The 20,008-nt window shown below is 32.5% G+C and overlaps 2 long non-coding RNA genes across 2 annotated transcripts in view; both read left to right on the forward strand.

Moving 5' to 3' along the window:
- Nucleotides 1-20,008, forward strand: part of LOC140439883 (uncharacterized) — a 35,747-nt gene that overhangs the window by 1,522 nt on the left and 14,217 nt on the right. The gene's annotated exons all lie outside the window — the stretch shown is intronic.
- On the forward strand, nucleotides 10,209-19,508 carry LOC140439884 (uncharacterized). The gene is made up of 2 exons (XR_011950744.1): nucleotides 10,209-10,456; nucleotides 19,234-19,508. It is a non-coding gene; the product is annotated as an uncharacterized lncRNA (long non-coding RNA).

The following is a 20,008-nucleotide window of genomic DNA, read 5'->3' on the forward strand; positions in this document are numbered from 1 at the left end:
GCTCTCATAACAGATCCAAAATATTTTAATTGTTGTAAATGGAACTAGAGAGCCGTTTGCTGACCTTTAGCTCATTTAAAAATTGAATTATTTGACCTGTGGTCACTCCACAGAATTCATAAAATTCTTGTTTAACAGAACATTTTAGTGGAGTCTTTCTTCTTTCCGCTTGTCGTAGGGTCCAAGATTTACATCCGTATGTCAGTATTGGGAATATTAAGTAGTTCATTAACCTCATTTTTAGAGTTCGTGATATTTCTTCCTGTAGTGACCCTGTGTCTAAATGTGCAGATATCTGTCAGCATTAATTCACCAACATATACAAATATTCCATAGACGCAAATATTCCATATATCAAGAACAGAATCCGAACCCTTAGCAAAAGATACGTGCTCCGCACAATACCTAGCTCCAACACAACAGAACAAAGCAAACCCTAAAAACTCCTTGCCATCGCCGAGGGAAAATACTCACCAGGCTTCTCCAAAAGAAAGTTCCATTCCCTCCAGCCAAACTTCTACTCAACTCTGGAAACGAACTTTCTAATGAGTATTTCGACCACAGAAGTAATCCCTCTAAAATATCGCAGAACATAACTTTATGTCAAAAACGCTCAATAAAGAGCTGTTCCTAGTATGGCTGGTAACACCGGAAGTACCTCTCTACATGGCTTTTTTGGCTAACCCAAAATTCTCCTAGTGCGCTCCGTTCTTACACACAATACATTCAGCAGCCCCAGCTCAATAGTACTTTATTACCGAAAAACCAAAATCGCACACTCGCAATTAACTTTATTCCTACCCCCAAGCTCCACAAAAAAAGGAGCAGCTCCCTTCCTTGAAGACGCACAAGCTTAAACAAGGTTAAAACTTCCGTATCTTGATCTGTGTTTGGGATCAATGTTCATAGACTACACACGCGTACATAAACACCAAACACTAACACGCATGTACAAACATAAACATACGCACACACACGCCAACATTGGAACACACGCACATATATCCACACATGCGTACATACTCATATATAAGTTAAAACTTGCAGCCATTTTTACTTGCCTTTTGATCTATCGGTCACATTTACATTATTCTTTTTAATTTCACTGTCATTTTCATATTTAGTCAACTCGTATTCCCCTATTATCTCACCATTGTCACTAGGACGGTTATTGTCTAAACTGGATAGGCTCGATTCAGAAGATTTGACATGTATGTTATCTTGTATCATATTTGCTTCTTCTTCTTTATGTGCCTTATCCTTAAAGGACATTGGCAATCATCACGGTCCATTTTATTCTGTCTGCAGCAATTCTGAAGAGTTCTATAGTTGTTTTCCCACACCACTGCTTTAAATTTTTTAACCAAGATATGCGTCTTCTCCCCGGTCTTTCTCCTTCCACTTTTCCTTGTATAACCAATTGCATCCATTTATATTTTTCATTTCTTAGTATATGACCAAAGTAGCTCATTTTTCTTTCCTTTATAGTGTTGAGTATTTTTTTTCTTTTTTCATATTTGTTAATGTTTCCGTGTTTGTTACGTGTTCTATCCATATTTTCCACATTCTTTGATAACACCACATCTCAAAGCTGGAAAGTCTTTTTTCAGTTGCGTCCGTAATTGTCCAAGCTTCAACTCCATATAAAAGGGCAGAGAATACGTAGCATCTCAATACTCTAGTTTTAGTTTCTATACACAGTTTTCCATTGCTTAATACTGCTTTCATCATATTGAAAATGCTTCTGGCTATCTCAATGCGTCGTTTGATTGATGTCTTTTAGTGCCTCTTCAAACATATCGTCTGAGCACATATTAAAAAGTAGGGGGGCTAGTACATATCCTTGTCGTACTCCTTTTCCTATAGGTATCTCTTTAGATTTTTGTTTGGTCTATCTTGTACATATTATGGTTACTGATATTAATATAAATTTGTAATAATTCTCACATCCTGACCATCTTTTTCTGTGTTCCTTATATATATATACATATGAATACGTCATAGCTGACATCTCCATACTGTTCTATGAGTGTTTGTATAGTAAATAATGCATCTCTAGTGCCTTTTCTAAGCCTATTTGCTTGGTTGTTATCCAAATAGTAAAAATTGCTATCTAAAATTGTATTAATATGCTTTCCCTATAAAATTCTTTACATAAATAAATTCCATCTACCAACATCTTTTCTATAATGACATTTTCTCAAACATTTTTATTAGGAGAAAAGACAGTTAAGATTCTTTTCAACTTTTTTATTGTCTGCTTTGCCTTGCAATTTATAGAAGGCACAGATTTAATCAAATATCTGAAGTTTGGTTTCGTCAACGAAGAAAGCTTCGGATTTCTACTTTGTGGTTTTATTTTCATTGTCTGTCTTACTAAAATAACCCTTGGTATTATTAGTTTGCTTTGACTTAGCAAGTGAATCAAAGATATTTCTCACTATATGCCGCAAAACTAAATTTTTATAGTTCAAAAACCTAACTTTATAGCTATTTTAAAAGAGGATTCGGGTTTATAATATTCAGAAAACCTTTCATCTATGTATCTATAAGTTTTAACTAGAATCTGCTCCAAACTATTTTTTGCTGGATGACATTGAGGTAAGGTGTCTTGTCTAAATCCATTCAGACTTACAAACATAGAAAACCATTGTCACTAACTACCGTTTTTCTTCTTCTTCTTTTTATATAGACATGACTCTGTCTGTTTTTCAATGTGCCTCCAGTAAGTTGTCGATCCATCGTTTTCGTGGTCTCAACAACAATATCAATTCACTCAACAACGCCAAAGAATCAACATCTTAAACCAGGATTCATAACGTCTTTCTATTTGGTATAACACAAAAATCCTTTTACCCTGTATTAGCCCTGGAAAAAGTCAGCACGCATTCGTTAAAAAATATTTTTTTACTTTATCCTTTATCCCAGATATAAGGAATGCTTTTTTAAATTCAGGAAAAGAACTAACAAATATATTGAGTTTGCTAAATCCCCATCCGTTCTATGTATTTCTCAATGGAAAGTCACTAGAAATAGGACCTAGTATAGGTATTGATTCTCTATTGAAAATCTTCAAATCTTCACACTTCATGTTCATACAGTTTCGACAGCGGTGTTTTCGAAAGTCACTCAAACTTCATTCATTCATTCAATCATTTTTTTTAGTTCCTCTTTCTATTTCTTTGGAAATTCATTTTTAATAAATTGTCTAAGTGCTCTGACTCAGTTTAATTTGTAACCACATTCTCATCTTAAGTAATTTACTGTGTCTTTATAACCCTACAATACCTGCTCCATATGCACTGATAAGTGCTTTAAGTTGACTAAGCGTCATAAGGTAACCTTTTTACTTTTTTCTTTTTCTTTCTTTCTATAAGCAATTCTATTTGTTCATTGGCAAAATTATACCTCTATGGAAGGATGTTACTCCATCATTTTGTGTGTTACAACGACATCGTGTTGTTTTGCTGTTTTTGTGCATATTATCACTTCTCTCTGTCTCTCCAGGTCTACCTAAAAATCTTTTTTTTCCATTAGTTGTTCAGTGCTGACGCATCTATTTCTACTTTACATCTGAGTGGTTCTTTACCGATTACTACTGTTTTGGTATTCTGAGTTCGTCATAGTAAATTATTTTATTTGACTATTTGAGCTTTTTAATTCCCCGTTATAAATCCTCTTTGTTGAGTATACTTAATGAGTCTAATTCCGTTACCTATGTTTATAGGTTCCGTATTGTTTCATTTATTCTAACGTCCATCTTGTCATTTTGATAAATATTTTCAGTAGTTTTTATTATACCCTAGGACGCTTATCTATATAAAAAAGATAAATTATTCTTACTCTATCGAATGCTGTCTTCAACTTGATCACATAGAATCATATTCCAATGATTTTTTGGATTTATGTGAGCTAATGACCAATATTGCATTTGTACACGATCTTCCGGTAAACCTTGTTGTTTATCTGCTAAGCTTGTCTTCTGACTTATTCGTTCCTGCAAAATTTAGGCTATTAGTTTTAAGGTGGTAGTTGACAAGTTAATATCTCTTTAGATTTCTGGTTATTTATTATCACCTTTTTTGAATAGTAGTTCTCCTTTTTTCCGGTATTTTATTGTGTTTTTTTAATTTTATCTTATTAATGCTGTTAGTTTTTCCATCCCTGCTGTTTATTGGAAACCCAAAAATTCTACAAGAAGGTTAACCTCAACAGAAAGGAATTCAAACATAGATTATCAATAGTTAGAAACAGAACAGGAGAGATCATTAGTGATCAGGACCAGATACTAGAAAGATGTGCCGAAAATTTTGAGGAGAGACTAAATACATATACCTAAAAATTGAGATAAGGTTGCAAGAAGCAGAAATCTAGCTCGAAGGCATTAAAAATAAAAGAGAAAAATAAAACATCTAATAGAACAAAGGAAGCAGTCATCAAAGCGATACAAAAATTGAAACAAAAAAAAAGCTTCGAGAGCAGATGACATACCTTCTAAGCTTTTAAAACTTGTCTCAAAAAATCAGACTTGTTCTATAAGTAGGCTAGTAGAACTGATTTGAAAGCAGGTAAAACTGCCAGAAGACTGGATAATAGGTATAATTGTACCTGTTCACAAGCAAGGAGATCAAACAATTTGTACTGTACCTCCTGTGACTTCTGTGGAGATTGACATTATTTTAAAACCTTTGGTACATGGAGAAAAATAAAATATTTTTGTGAATGAGTGGAATATATCTGTAGTACTGTTCTCGATATTTATAGGACTTTACACATAGATCAGTGGGATACCTCAAGGGATACTCTACCGGGATATTCGACAGGGATTACCACTGGGATATCCCATTCTACCCAGGATATCTCACTTATTTTTTTACAAGGGGAACATTAAGAAATGTCGTTAAGATTCCATATTCGTGTTTAATGAGATTCAGATGACGTATATTGAATGTGGGACAGCACATTTCAAAATTCATAATTTTGAAAAATAGACTAAAAACCTACACTTTGATGATCTGTTACTCAGAAATCCGTGATTTTTGAGTCATGAGAACTTTTGATCAGCATGATCAAAACTATCTGTCTGCAAAGTTTCAGTCAATTTATTTGAAACCACTTTTACATAAATTATCAAGTAATTTCATAACTTAACTTACTTAACGTACTTGGGAATACATAAAATTTAGAAATAAACAATTATTATATTAATCATTAAAAATAAGCATCATGGTTTTAGGTATCTAGTGATAGAAGGGAAAACGGGTCTATACTCACGAAAATAATAGAGAACTGTAGGTTGATTTATGATTATTATAATAACATCGTAAGGTAGCAGCATATCCAAACGTACCACGCATTATAATTATTAGCTGCTCCTATAAATTGATATAATAAAATTTTAATTATATCGTTTTGTATATGATCTAATTATCTTTATCACTTGACGGCTATGTGTATGTCAAATATTTACAAAATTTGCAAAACAATGGCTATTGTAAATTAAACGCGCAGTGGCGTAACGTGTTCCCAGTAAATCTATTTAGTAATTAATACAGGTGAACTAATTTGTTTTAACGTTTGAAGATATGAAGTAAAAAAAAAATAACTCTGCAAATTGTCTTACAATTAACAGTAAGTAGCACACGTGATATACATTTTGAGAAAAAAAGTAAGAGAATTAATTTATTAGTCAAATAACAAAATTTTGTAAGAACGTAAGAACTATGTTAAACGCCGTGATAACGTCGATTTTGTAATATACATAAAAAACGTTAGCTTATATTTGTCAATTATATCACTTTGCTATAATTTAGATAACCATTTGGGTCTTAATCTGTTCGATACCCACTAGGAATAGAAAACCAACAAGTATTTTAAAGTCATCTCTTAAAAAATCACGATGACAAACCACCGAATCAAATTGTTTTAGTACAGCTCCTCTAAACTTAGTCGTTAGAAATCGACGTTAAACTTTAGGTTCCGTATGTACGTGTATGTTTAATAATACACAACACCTACAATTGTGGTAATCTGAAAACTGCATATAGCACGCATAAGTAGTGCGAAAAGAACAGTATGAGGCTGTTCTGCTAACAGAGAGAGGCCAAATATAGTGTTGTGTTTTTATTAATCTAATTTATTGTCTTTATTTATTATTAAAATGTTCTAACACTTAGTTTACTTAATCTTTATTTTCACTTATTCTAATTTATTACAGTCTTCTACACTTATTCTAATTCACTAAAAACACAATAATTTATATTAATTTATTAAACAACTTATTCGATACAATTTATTTTCGACGAACTGTTCTCAGTAAAGTTCCCTCTTTAAATGTAAAATGCCGTTATTCGAGAATTCCGGCGATTCCCCTTCGAAGAGACGAGAAAGTCACTCATACTGGTTTTGTTCGGCCTGCTTCTGGAAATTTCGAATCGTGGGTGACTCATCAGAATTCAGGTTGGCAAACAGGTCTTTCAGCTGAGCGGCGAAGTTACTAGAATAGAATAGAATTAGAAATAATATATTTACAGTTTTATGCGTCATAATATTTATCGTTACAATAGTATGAAATTAGTAAGACATCCGATCTTGTTTTTAACACCCATTAGATTGAATTCTAGTTTTTCAAAGTGGCATTCAGTTTTGAAAACAGAAACGTCATACATTTATTTTTTCATTAGTAATAATTCTGGTTTTATTAGCAAAACATACAACAGAATAAAGAAATTGATATTTCAAGTTAGGAAAATTGTAACGTTTACAACTGAACATAAAATTCAAATTATTAAATGGCATTATTCTGGAAAAAGTGCCGATAATATAATCGGTAGGTTTTCGTTTTAATTCGAAGGCCCTGTACTACCAACATCTACAATTCCCAACATTATGTTTAAATTGGAAAAAACTGGTTGTGTCAAGAATTGTAGAAAATGCACGGATAGTAATGAAGATGAAAGTGAACCAGCTCGTACAATTAATGAAGAACGGGAACAGCGTGAAACTGCCGTATGTAGTCTAGCTAAAATCTCTTTAAAAAGAAACAACTGCCATTGCTACAAATTGCAAAAAGCTCTTCTGAAAACTCAAAAAATTTTTCCTGCTGAATGAACGACGGATTGGATTTTGTGAGGACATTATGGAACGCACTAATCGTGACGAAGATTTCATGAAAAAATTTTGTTTCCAGATGAGTCTTCTTTTTCTTTAACTTACCATCACAATACATCTGTTACCGTAGGGTACTCTACAAAAAATAGGCACATAAGTATTCCTTACAAAACACAATACCGTCAAAAATCAACGTCTGAGCTGGTATTTTAGGTAATTGGCACTTTTTTGCTCACGGTAGGTGTTTGATTTTTTAAACATTACGTTTCCGGATGAGTTATTAGTACAAAAGGTACCATAAAAATGCCATCTCGCTCTCCTGGTCTTGTACCTTTGGACTTTTCGTATGGGGTTACGTGAAGCAAGAAATTTACGTCAATAGTCGATAAAAGTTAATACCAATGATCTGTTAGATTCGATCGTTTTTTCAATTAAGGTCTTGCGACATTGCAGGTGATATATACTATACCCAGAGCGAAATCCAGGATCCTTATTTTCAAATAAGGTCTTGAGACATTGCATGTGATCATTTGTACTATACCCTAAACGAAATACAGCTTGTTCTCGAGGTTATTAGAAGTCGGGTTTTCTTTGGATCCTGTTGGTGAAAGTATGCTTGTATATAATTTATAAATATGGCGATATTCCATTCAGGTCCAGATCATTCAACTATACGTACCTAATTATTTCTGTTATGTGAAATTCTTTAATTTTTATTTTATAATTAAAAAATCGGTTTGCTTTTTCAGTTTATAAAATCTGTGAAAAAAATCTTTTTCCAGCAGATAGGATTTTTCTTAGTACATGGTCCCTTGTAGTACCAGTCTTCTAATGGTTCGTATCATTTGTTCGCATTTATTCCTCCTTAAATCTCTCTCCTACTCCTCCTCCTTTTATTCTTTTATCATTTTATGGCACCTTATATATCGTGGGAGCCGAAAAATATTCTTAATCTTTTTGCGTTTCTAAGATTGATAATTTAAACATTTTGAAGTATGTTTATAATAAGCGAATTACTCTTTCGTTTGATTTCAATGTTAACTATAGAGTTTGAAATAAAATTCTCATATGGGCTATTTTATGCATAAAATAAATAAGATTTTTTTCATTTACGCCGGCGTGAAAAAAAAAGTAATTAACGATCAATAAAAAATTGAAATTTGGGTGGAGCACTTATAGTTGGTGGGAGAACGAATACTCGTGGGTGCATGAATTTTGTCATCTTTTTACTTTCATGTTGACAACCGTCGAGATACGATATCTGGAGTAGAACTGAGGGGGACTGTTTGTTTTTTTAATGCCGCAGTTAAATACGTGGCCCGTAATCGATATTAGATTACAGTACGGCTAGTATATAAGTACGTAATAAGAAGTCTCATTTCGAGAGGTAGTAAACAGCTAAGCCAAGATGAAATAAAGTGATGAATTTAAATTAAGTAAAAAAGTTAGGCAGTGCCGGCTGGAAAAAAGTAAGCCAAGCCCTATCTAAGTTTAATTTAATTTAAAACTTGTTAGGATGTTTGGAGATATGATCGCAGAATGTTTTCTATCTGGTGGATCAAAGAAATATACCTGATTTCATTTGTAACATTTATTACCTACGTATTTAATTTAGTGTAGTGCGACGTTTTTCTGTATAGGGTATATCCCTCAATCTTTTTGTATTGCGTAATAATCTTTGTTTTTCGTGTACAACCTAAGAGTTTGTATGTTCAGTAATACGTTTTTGTTCAGGTAATTTGTAGGTATTGTTTTGGATAGTAAGTTATAATAACATTAATATCATGATAAATATGCTATAACTGTGGTAATGTCAAAGTATTTTTGATAAACTTTGCTATTTAAATTCACATTTCAGCTAGAATATTTATTTACAACCTGTTTTGTCTAAACTTAAATTTTTCGTTTTTTTTTGTTATTTGCCTTGTTTTGATTTATGTTAACTTTGCTAATGAGTTAACATTCTATAATCCTTTTACCTGGCTGAACTTTTAAGAAATAAAAATTGTTAATTTGTATCAATTATTTGTTTAATACTCTTTCACAATCTTCCTTTCTTCAGAAGAACGAAGAATGTAGAGCGACAATGTAAGGTAATTGTGTTTTCTTCTTTTTCTCTTTGACCATGTATGCATTTTGGTTTTTTTGAGAGGTTTTGCATATCTGATATTTTTTTGGAATCTTTCTTAAACCAATCTTCTCATAGGTCAACAGTTTTCCTGGTCTCTCGACAAAGGACTAGGTGGCACCCTTTTTTTCCCCATTCTTTAAGTACCAAAGTCTGTTATTTTCACTGGTATGTTTCAATTCCTATTTTTTTTTTTTTAATAAACCCCATCCCAGATCTCTAGACCCACGTCCCAAAGCTAACCGTTGTGTCCTTCAACCTGAGCTGTGTCCTATGTGCTGAGCGCTGGTTTGCAAGGTGAATATCCTTGCGCCTGGATTTAATATTTCTCTTTTAATCCCCCACTTCCCATCTAGACAAGTAACGTTACTTGTTGATGTTGTTCTATTTGATATGCATTTTCTCCTCTTTAAGTTGTCTCCTCTGTCTCGCTTTCTTTTTCGTTTCAGAGCTTATTTTTTTTCTTTTTCATATCTGGAACATAATTTATCTGGGGCATTTAAGATTGTCTTACGGCTGTTAATATTAGGGTCAGTTATGTATTGTTCGAATTTAATTTTGTCTTCTAGTGATGACCACGGTGTGTTACTTTTTTTGTTTACTGTTTGTACTTGTCTCTCCGCGCTTACTGATATTTCTACTGTCACGTCGGTCTTACTAATCGATGGTCACTAGAAGTGACGAATTTTGTAATAAAAAGACGATATTGTTGTCCAGATGCTGTCTCAATAAGTCAAAATTATCGATCTGCATAGTGTATTTATATATTTTTTTTACTGATTTACAAAAAGAATTAAATTATACCAATTAATGTTTTTATACATTTAAATTTTTAAATCGATAATTGAGTATAATTACTTAATTACAAGTAACTATAAACAATCCATATACCCACTTATTTATTTATTGATATATAAAATAGGAATGGTTTGTTCAACTTTTTATTTTTACGTTTTAATTACTACAGCACTGAAGTATTTTCCGTCAATTCTATTTATTTCAAATAACTTAATTACGTTCTACACCTCTGGAGAGTTTAATTAAATACGAGTACATATTTACTCTTTTCTCTTTTACTGATTATCATCTGTCTACAAAACATTCGTAGGGCACTTTTTACATGGTAGTATGATTATTTAATACTAACGAGCATGAAAGTACTATCGGTTTGTTTTGTTATATTGTTGGTGGTATCGATAATATCCGCATCGCTTTTTGGTAAGTTACCGTATTTCTTTTTATATTACTATTTGTGTGAAAGTAAAGTGGCAACCCAAAAATTTCTGAAAAAGTATTTAACCAAATTTGACCAAATTAGACCTTTAAAAAAACTTAAAACATAAGCCCAGTACCTACTATTTTAATGATTATAGCAACGGTTCAAAACACCAGTATACAACGCTCTTACGATTTTTGCAGTTTTTACCGGCTCTCTGGTCTAAATATTTTAACTACTTCATCATTTAGTCCCACAATAAATGGTTCACAAATATTATACAAGAATTAATACATTAGCTAGTTAGCTAAACTGCTATTTTTCAAATTTCTGAATAAAGATTGATACTTTTACTGGCATTTCGTGTTCCACATTAATTTTTGACCAGTATTTACGCTACATATCTTATTAAATTATAAGTTAGGTGAGTTACGCAGAATGTACGAACTGTTGTGCAAGAGAATCATAAACGTAAAAAAACTCCCAAAGGAATGGACACAAACTACAATATTGATATTTAAGAAGATATGCGAAATCCATCGAGCAATAAGCGTAAGATCATTGTTTGGAACAGTTGTTTAACCTTTCATGGCTGGCGCTTATAATTTGGACACCGTGGGTGGCGCGCGGTATATTTGTCCGCATATATTTTGGTTAGGCCTACTGACCTAAATGTATTGTACTAGCTTCGGAAATGATTTAAGTAGATATTAAACAACTTTGTGAAAATAATAAACTACAGCTAGAGCATTTATTTGGAGTAAAATTTCAAAATATGTAATATTGGGAATACCTTCGGAAAAAAATTTATTGAAAATCAAAACAAACACATATATATATATATATATATATATATATATATATATATATATATATATATATATATATATATATATATATATGTATATATATATGTATATATATATATATATATATATATATATATGTATATATATATATATATATATATATATACATATATATATATATATATATATATATATATATATATATATGTGTGTGTGTGTGTGTGTTTTAAATCTATTATAAAATATCCTCAAAACAATCTGGGCAAGCGTTGACAGTGTCCATCACACATACATTTTTTGCATTTGCGACTGGTGGGTCTGTATTTAATTATGTCGCAAAAGTCACATCTGCCTTTAGTATCTTCTGGAATATGTCGAGGGTGACTTAAAGGACCTACCTTAGTAATTTTCTTTATTCTCGCTGACAGGGTACGTGGTATAATTGGTTGACAAGAACGAACGTTAGGCTACGGTTCGATAAGAGCGAATACTAAATTGTGCAAAAACTGTCTGCGTCGTAAACGAATCTCGTTATTATTACAATAGAAAAGGATCATGGACTTTATTCCAGCTACATTTAGCATGGAACAAAAAATTACCATTGTCCAAAGTGGACAAAATAATTTCCAAATAGATTATTTTAGAGAAAAGAAAACATACGTGAATGTAAGGACTGCAAGCTTATAGTTAGAGAGACTGTGAGCCAACAATATCAGTTGCTTGTACTGGGCATTGATATAAAAAAGCAAATGTTACTAAGAACAGAAAAAAGGTTTATTCAGCGCAAAAATAGTAGTGACTGGAGACAGGAAAAAGTTAGCTAACAGGTTTATTTAATGGAATTAATGCCAGACGAATGGAGAAACAGTATATTAGTACCTATTTACAAAAACAAGGAAGATATACAACAGTGCATAAACCACAGAGCTACCAAAACTACTTAGTCACAATAAGAAAATATGGGAGAGAGTAATTCAAGAAGAGGAATATTTAAGTTCCATAAAGAATTCTAAATATGCAATACTTACTTCTGTTTTATTCAAGACAGATCAACAGTAGATACAATTTTCATTATAAAGAAAATAACGAAACAAAAGCTTCCTCAAGAGATTCTATGGTGGGCGGTCGAAGCATAAGAAAGGATTTCCCGTTGGATATGTGAAGATTGTTAGACATGTATGAGAGTAGGATTGCAACGGGACTCAATGCTTAATGCTTATTTATTATTATTGGTGATGAACCAGATAAGTGCGAAACTACAACGTAACTTTCCTTAGTACTGAAGGTATACTAATGATGTAGTATTAGTAGAAAATTCCAGAAGACGCTCTTGAGGAAAAGAGTTTAAGACTTCTACTAAGAGTAGAATAAAAGCAGAGTATTTGGAATATTCATCTAAAGATATAATTACTACAAGGAAAATGATAACTTTATATAGTGAAATGATTGTGACAAGTAAGAGTTTTAAGTATCCAGGATCGGTATTACTGTGAAACTGAACGGAAAATTCTACAAAACTACCATAAGACCAGTTATGGTGTACAGATTTAAAAACAACGATGTCATAGAAATAAGAATAAGAAGTAAGAGAGGAAGTCTAGAAATAAAAATTAGAAATAAAAATAGGAAGCCGACCCCGCGTATAGATAGAGGTAAAGGTAATTATGATGATATTGATCTATAAAAGACTTGAGTCAACGTATATTTAGTTTTGTTTACAAATAATATACTGTGGTGTTTATTTAAGTAATGAATATTTTGTTTAAATATGTGTCGCTATAACAGACCTGAGTCAATGTATATTTAGGATTAAAATATTTTTCCCTGATATCACATGGATGGGGCGCCAGTTTAAGCAGCAATTAAAGGAAATATTTAACTTATACGAATATTATTGAAATTTTTACTGCTTTATACAGTATGTTCATTTATTTTATTATTATCCATATAATATTGATAACAACATATCAACAAAATAGTGAAACATTGTCGTAGGGAAAATAGGCCAAAGCTTAAGTGATAATAGTAAATAAATAACTTTTTTGAGAAACCCCATAAGTCACAATACTAAAACTTTCGGAAAACAAGAAAAAAACTGGGTGAGGAAAACACGAAAATTTCTACATGTTAAAAACTGACCTAATTCCATTTATAAACTGTTTCTTGACTTTTTCACTCCAATATTTTTTGAAAAAAAGATTGAGAATAAACTCTATAAGCTCAAACTTGATTGACTTATCGGGTTTCTTAAATAAATTGTTCAGCGTCACCTGAAACATAACTCTATAAGGAATTAAAATTAAACAAAATACACTTTGTACCGTAATTTAAAAGTACAAAAAATATTATTACAACTCAAAAAAAAAAACGAAAAGTGTGATCATTTATCTTCTTCGTGTATAATATTGGTCATTGTGGGCCAGTTGAACAATTCATTAAAATAATTCTGATGTTTTCTACATCTGGTATATAACTTTGTAGCTTTTGTATATCAACAATCTTCTTATAATTAATCGGATTCTTTCCACTGGAATATTCCAATGCTTCAGGCAATATTAGTGTATTTTTTTTATTATTGTTAATCCTGAAGGGATTGGCTACTTCGTTAATAAAAGGGTGTGATACATTTGAGTTCTCGTAGGAGTACTGAAAATGCATGAATTGGCTTATTTTTAGTTGAACCTTCTGATTTCTTGGAATATTTTTGCCACTGGATTACGCGGATAACATGGTTTTTTTGTAGTACTCTGGCCACCAACTTTTGTAATCAATTACGTCTTCAGTATTGACCAATATCACATTAAAGCAGTTATTTTTACATCAAGTTTTATCAGATGTCCATTCTTCCATTGTGTATATACGGTCTACTTTTCTAATTTTTCTTTTATTCACCGCAAAATTCCTATCACAGAATAGAAAGGAATGACCCCTAATAGAAAAATAATGGTCAATGACCTTAAATTTTTCGAGCGAAATCAAAGCGGAAAAAAACTTTAACACAGTGTGGTTTTTATTTTGCGCTCCACAACCGTCAGAAAAAACATGAAGAACACTACTTCTATTTGGTTTTAAAGACTCACCTTCCAATTGATGTATTCTATTCGTTTCCTTTGACTCTAGCTCATTTTATTATTTCATTTCTATATTCGTAGGGTGTTTCTATTCCTATATTTTTCTGATTAGGTAAATTAATATCGTTATAATCATTGTCGCTTTCACTCATTTTAAAATATTTTTGTCAAGATATAATGCAAATAAGTAATCCATAATATTATTACTACTGTATTTGTATTCACTACACATTTATTTATGCACTCATAACACTATATTGAACTTGACTGAAAATTATTGGCATTATTGCGCCAAATTATAACGACATGTGTACTGCATAGGAGAAACGCGTTTAGTCATGGACTTATGTTTTCTCTAATACATCGCCAAATCATACCGCTGTTGTTAGGGTACGAATGCACTGACTGAAAGCGTTTCTTTACTATTTACAGTTTAAAAATCCATTTTAGTGAAAAAACGATTTTGGTAAAATTATCACTTATGGGGTTTCTCAAATAAGTGTTTAAAATACAAATTTAACTTAATTGGAATAAAAATAAGTTAGGATTTGCAGATGAATTAATGAATGGGTAGTAGGATGAGATATAGGATATCATGCCTCGGTGACGTTGTTTCATTGTGCTCTATCGTAAAGCTAAAACAGCTGGAAACTCAGAAAAAATATATTAGTTTTATGGAACATCTGTAATCTAATATATAATATATAACATATTTATCATTTCCTTTTGTTACAATATCTATATCGCAATCAATTGACATTACATCCGTGCCGGTGTGAGTCTGTGAGACCACGTTTCCTAGTCTACCACGCAGAATTGACCAGGTGGGGAATACCACGCAGGAGTAAATTTTCATCCACAACACGACGCATCCCAATGGCTAATAGGGAAATCGCTTATGGGCATATTATAGGATCATAGCAGAGGTGTAAATAACGTATAACCAAACAAACATCTGCAAATGAACTGAGGATATGACAGATGCTGCAGCTATCTCATTAAATAAGTCTTCTTCTTCTTCTAATGGCGCTACAACCCTTTGTGAGTCTTGGCCTGCTTAACAATGTTCTTCCATTCTGCCCTGTCGGATACCCTCTCTACGTCGTCTATCCATCTTTTACGGGGCCTTCCTCTTGTTCTGTTTCCTTGGGGCTTCCATCTCTGGACTACTTTTACAGCTCGATTATCTAGCATTCTTTCTAGGTGACCAAGCCAGTTTAGTCTTTGTGATTTTACAAATCTGACAATATCTGCGCTCTGCATTAGTTCATCCAGCTCGTGGTTCATTTTAATTCTCCACGAACTATCGCTGCATTGGGTTGGTCCAAATGTCTTCCTTAGTATTTTGATTAAATTATTAAATAAGTATTTGCTGTTTAAACAAGGAGTAGATATACACATCCACCTCCACACCGTTATCAACCAGCAAATCACTAGACAGCCGCAATACAACTGACCCAGCATGCGGTGAGATTTGTACTACAACTACTGGTGTATCCAGAGGTGTAACACCATCATTCTCATGGGATGACTGGCCCACGAGGAAAAGGTTTGCTTAAGCGATACACCAGAGAGCTGGCGATGTTTGAGACATAATATAGCTTTGAACACGGACAGACCGCAGAAATGTCATTGCTTCGTAAAGTAATTTCCAAGGACCTTCAAATAAGTGTACCCTAATACCAAAAGAAGTCAAATGAATACATTAAGAATGGTGTCATGGAAAGAATTTTTCAGGGTGCACTTTTTCGAGTCTGAAACAGAACTGATATCACTAGAGATATGGCAGCAACCTGGACTAAAGATAATAACTTAGGGTTCTGGAGAAAACTGACGTTTGACAAAAGAAGTGGAAGATAAAAACAAAATCAAATGGACAATAAATTCATTTGAGCCTTATAAATCACCGGTTCTGGACAAGATTTATCCAGTACAGAGGAAAGATGACCTACACAAAAACTTATCTACAATGCTGCATGTTAGCTTAGGATTGAGGCATGTAACAATAGCATAGACGCTTATAAGAGTAGCTTTTATACTCAAATATGGCACAATGTTGTAAAACCAAACAGGAAACAGCTAAGTCCCTGGGGCTGATTAGCCTGATGTCATTTATATTAAAGACACTGAAACAACTGGTTGATACGTACATTATGAATGGTATATTGGTTAAAAAACCGATACATCAGGGACAGAACGTGCATAGAGCAGGAATTTTTTACAAAATCTACGTCCCTTTTCACAAGGGTGATTCGTCTAAAAGTAATAGACGAAACAAGCTGCCGATTTATACAAAACAAGCTGTGATATACGCAACTTTATTGCGCAGAGGTTGTCAGGAGTGAGTTTTATTTCCTCTCTTGTGGAATCTGGTCATGGATGAGGTGATAGCTAAACTCATCAACTACAGAGATTTTCCTGGGTTATGCGGACGATCTGGTCATTTTAGCGCATGGCAATGTAATAGTCAGAGATAGAATGCAACTAACTCTGACTGTAATAACAAAATAGATTTTAAATGCAAGACATCTATAGAGCAGAAGGAGATTAGGTCCTATTAGCCTGAGTAATACAAATCTAAATCTAGTTAGGGAAGTAAAGTACCTTCAGGTAACATTAAACTCCATGCTCACTTGGAATCAGCAGATAGAACAAATAACCGAGACAATGGTAACTACGTATATTGTAGCCAGACGCCCTCATGGAAAAATGGGGGGTTTAAAACCAGACATGTTATATTATATTTATAACATGATGGTAAAACCAACAATTACATATGCATTAGTGGTATAACGGCCAAAGGTGAAGCAAAAAAGCGCAATCCTGAAAGTAAGCTAGTAGCAAAGACTTGTTTGTCTTGGAATCATAGAGCCTCTGAAGGTCAAATCGACAGCAGCTATGAAGACTACCAAGTGACTACAAAAACATATATTACTCAGCCACTAGACCTATACAAGCTTGTACGGGGTTTCACAATCTCGGATAAGCCTGTTAGATCCGAAACTACGGGTTTGTTCAAAACGGCTTCAAAAAAAGGCTTAGCACGCTATGGGCGCACTGACTTACTTTACAGAATATCGTCCATATTATTTGTGGAAATACAATAAACACAATATATATTGTGAAATACATATATATATATATATATATATATATATATATATATATATATATATATATATATATTATATATATATATATATATATATATATATATATATATATATATATATATATATATTAATGTGATATCTAGAATTTTAATTTTAAAACTTTACAAAAAATATATATAAAACATTATTAAAATTTTTGATTTATGATATATATCACACCTTTCAATTTTGTTATCTATATGCACGTACCTTTCCAATGATGCCAGCCTCTTTTTCTCTCGCCAAACTTAATCTCTCGTTCCGAAATAAACAGCGATACGTAGAATACAAGTAAGAAAAGTTTACTTACAAATTTGTACCAGATCAGCTACCGTCGGACACAATTACTTCACCAACTCACAACTTATTCTTTATCACTTTCTACCCTTGGATACCACCTCGAAAACCAACCATTCACTTTAATAAACTGGAACTAACTGACTCTCTCATCTCCTCTATCCATTCATCCAACCACTCATTATACGCACCCATCACCACTTTCCAAATTCTCGGCCAATCAGAAATTTGCATACCACTCCCACATAAAATCAGAAATACCTACAAACTTTCCTAATTCATATTATTTCTACAAGGACACTTAATTTCTACTGGATATTTACATCTTCCGAACAATCATTTATTTATTAACTATTTTTATTGTCCTTTTCATGGCGCAAATCCGGCTTACGGAACACTTTATGGCTTATGGGGAAAAACCATCGTTAACTTCTATTCATTGTACCCGCACTATTTCACTTGTTATATTTATACAAAAGATTATTTATGACTAAGATTACCTTTGGTTAATTCCAGGCAGCTCCGAGTATTTTTTTATTTTCTATAATCTCTGAAATATTGATTTCATCGTACATTTAATATTTTTACCCTTCAATTTTAAATACCACAACAATATATATATATATATATATATATATATATATATATATATATATATATATATATATATTGTACCGTTTTTAAATAAATAAAACGAGCTGTTCTATTTTATATAAATATAATTATTTATAAGTTTACAGCACGATTATATCTTTTAACTAACTAACTAATAAAAGGTCTGCTTATATACACAAGTTATTATGTACTATATTCTGGAGTAGTCTACCTTCTAATTCGTTTGTTTGACGGGTCGATCTCTCCCGCGGAACTTTCGGACACTTCTAGAAGGACAGGTCATCGTCGTCTCGAGATGCAACCGTTGTATGGGTTACGTCAAATGCATATTTGTAACAATATATATAAGAAGTATGACTCGTTAGGAAAAAACAGTATTGAGTTTGGGCGGGTTGGAGACACTAACAGCCCTTTTATTTACTCCAACCCACCCAAACTCAATGTCAGGAAGAGGATCTATTATAGCAAATCTGCTAAAGTCGTAACCGAAGATGTAACGGCTGCAACACAAGTATTGTGCAACAGACATATTCATGGAGGAGAAAACAGTGACACTACTTAGGACAACATATAAATTACTTATAACATATGAACTAATTATAAAAGTATACTATATCGATATTTCTTTTAAGAATGATATAAAAAAATCAGTAGATAGCTCATGATTTTCAACAAAATTTGATTTTTTCTTCCTTTGTGATGACTGCGGTGTACAATTCACTTTGGTTAAAATATATCTATTTTTGGGTTGCCACTAGATTTGATTATATTCTTCTGCTTAATTGCTTTTACCCTCACATTGCACGCCAATTCCAGTATTCACTATTATTTATAGATGCACAAGAGCAACCACCGGCTTCGCCTCAAAATGCTACCAAACCGTCTAAGATGCGGTATTTTGCAGGAAATGTAAAGTGTAAATATGGATACGTTAACTACCGTGGAAGATGCATTGAGATTTTCTAAGACCATTCTAATTTTGTATCAAGCTAAAATACAAACGACTGTAGGGTGAAGTCTGTTCTGTGTATATCAAGATGAGTTAGTAATTAAGTAGTTGACTGTATTATGTACCATATTTGGAAATAAAATAAATGATTTTTTTGAACATATCGTAGTTATTACATGACGCTATATTCCTGTTTTTGTTTGGACCTAATAGGTTGTTTTTAAAATAGTGCAGTTGTCTGTAGGTCTGTACGATAAGTGTTAAAGAAAAACTCCAAGAATTAATCCAGCCGGGATGTCATTTGACCTTGCATGGCGGGCTACCCAAAATTTTATTTTTCCTACCTTTAGGGCTGGTCAATAGTTTTAATTTAAAATCTCGACTGATATGTGTACTATAAGGTTTTCGGCCTTGCTGATCACGAATTTGAAGTCAAAATAAAAAAAAGGCGAATCAAATGTCATATATTTCAGATTATTTGGACATAATTAGGTACTGTAAAGTTTTCGACCTTGATGATTACGAATTTAATGACAAAATTGAATAATTCAAAATGGCAAATCCAATATGGCGGACCAAATTTTATAAAACTTGAGTTAATTGGACATAAATCGGTACCTACTGAAAGGTTTTTGACCACGCTAAATACGAATTATGTCAA

This window comes from Diabrotica undecimpunctata, chromosome 4 (assembly GCF_040954645.1).
Source record: "Diabrotica undecimpunctata isolate CICGRU chromosome 4, icDiaUnde3, whole genome shotgun sequence".
Classification (NCBI taxonomy): domain Eukaryota; kingdom Metazoa; phylum Arthropoda; class Insecta; order Coleoptera; family Chrysomelidae; genus Diabrotica; species Diabrotica undecimpunctata.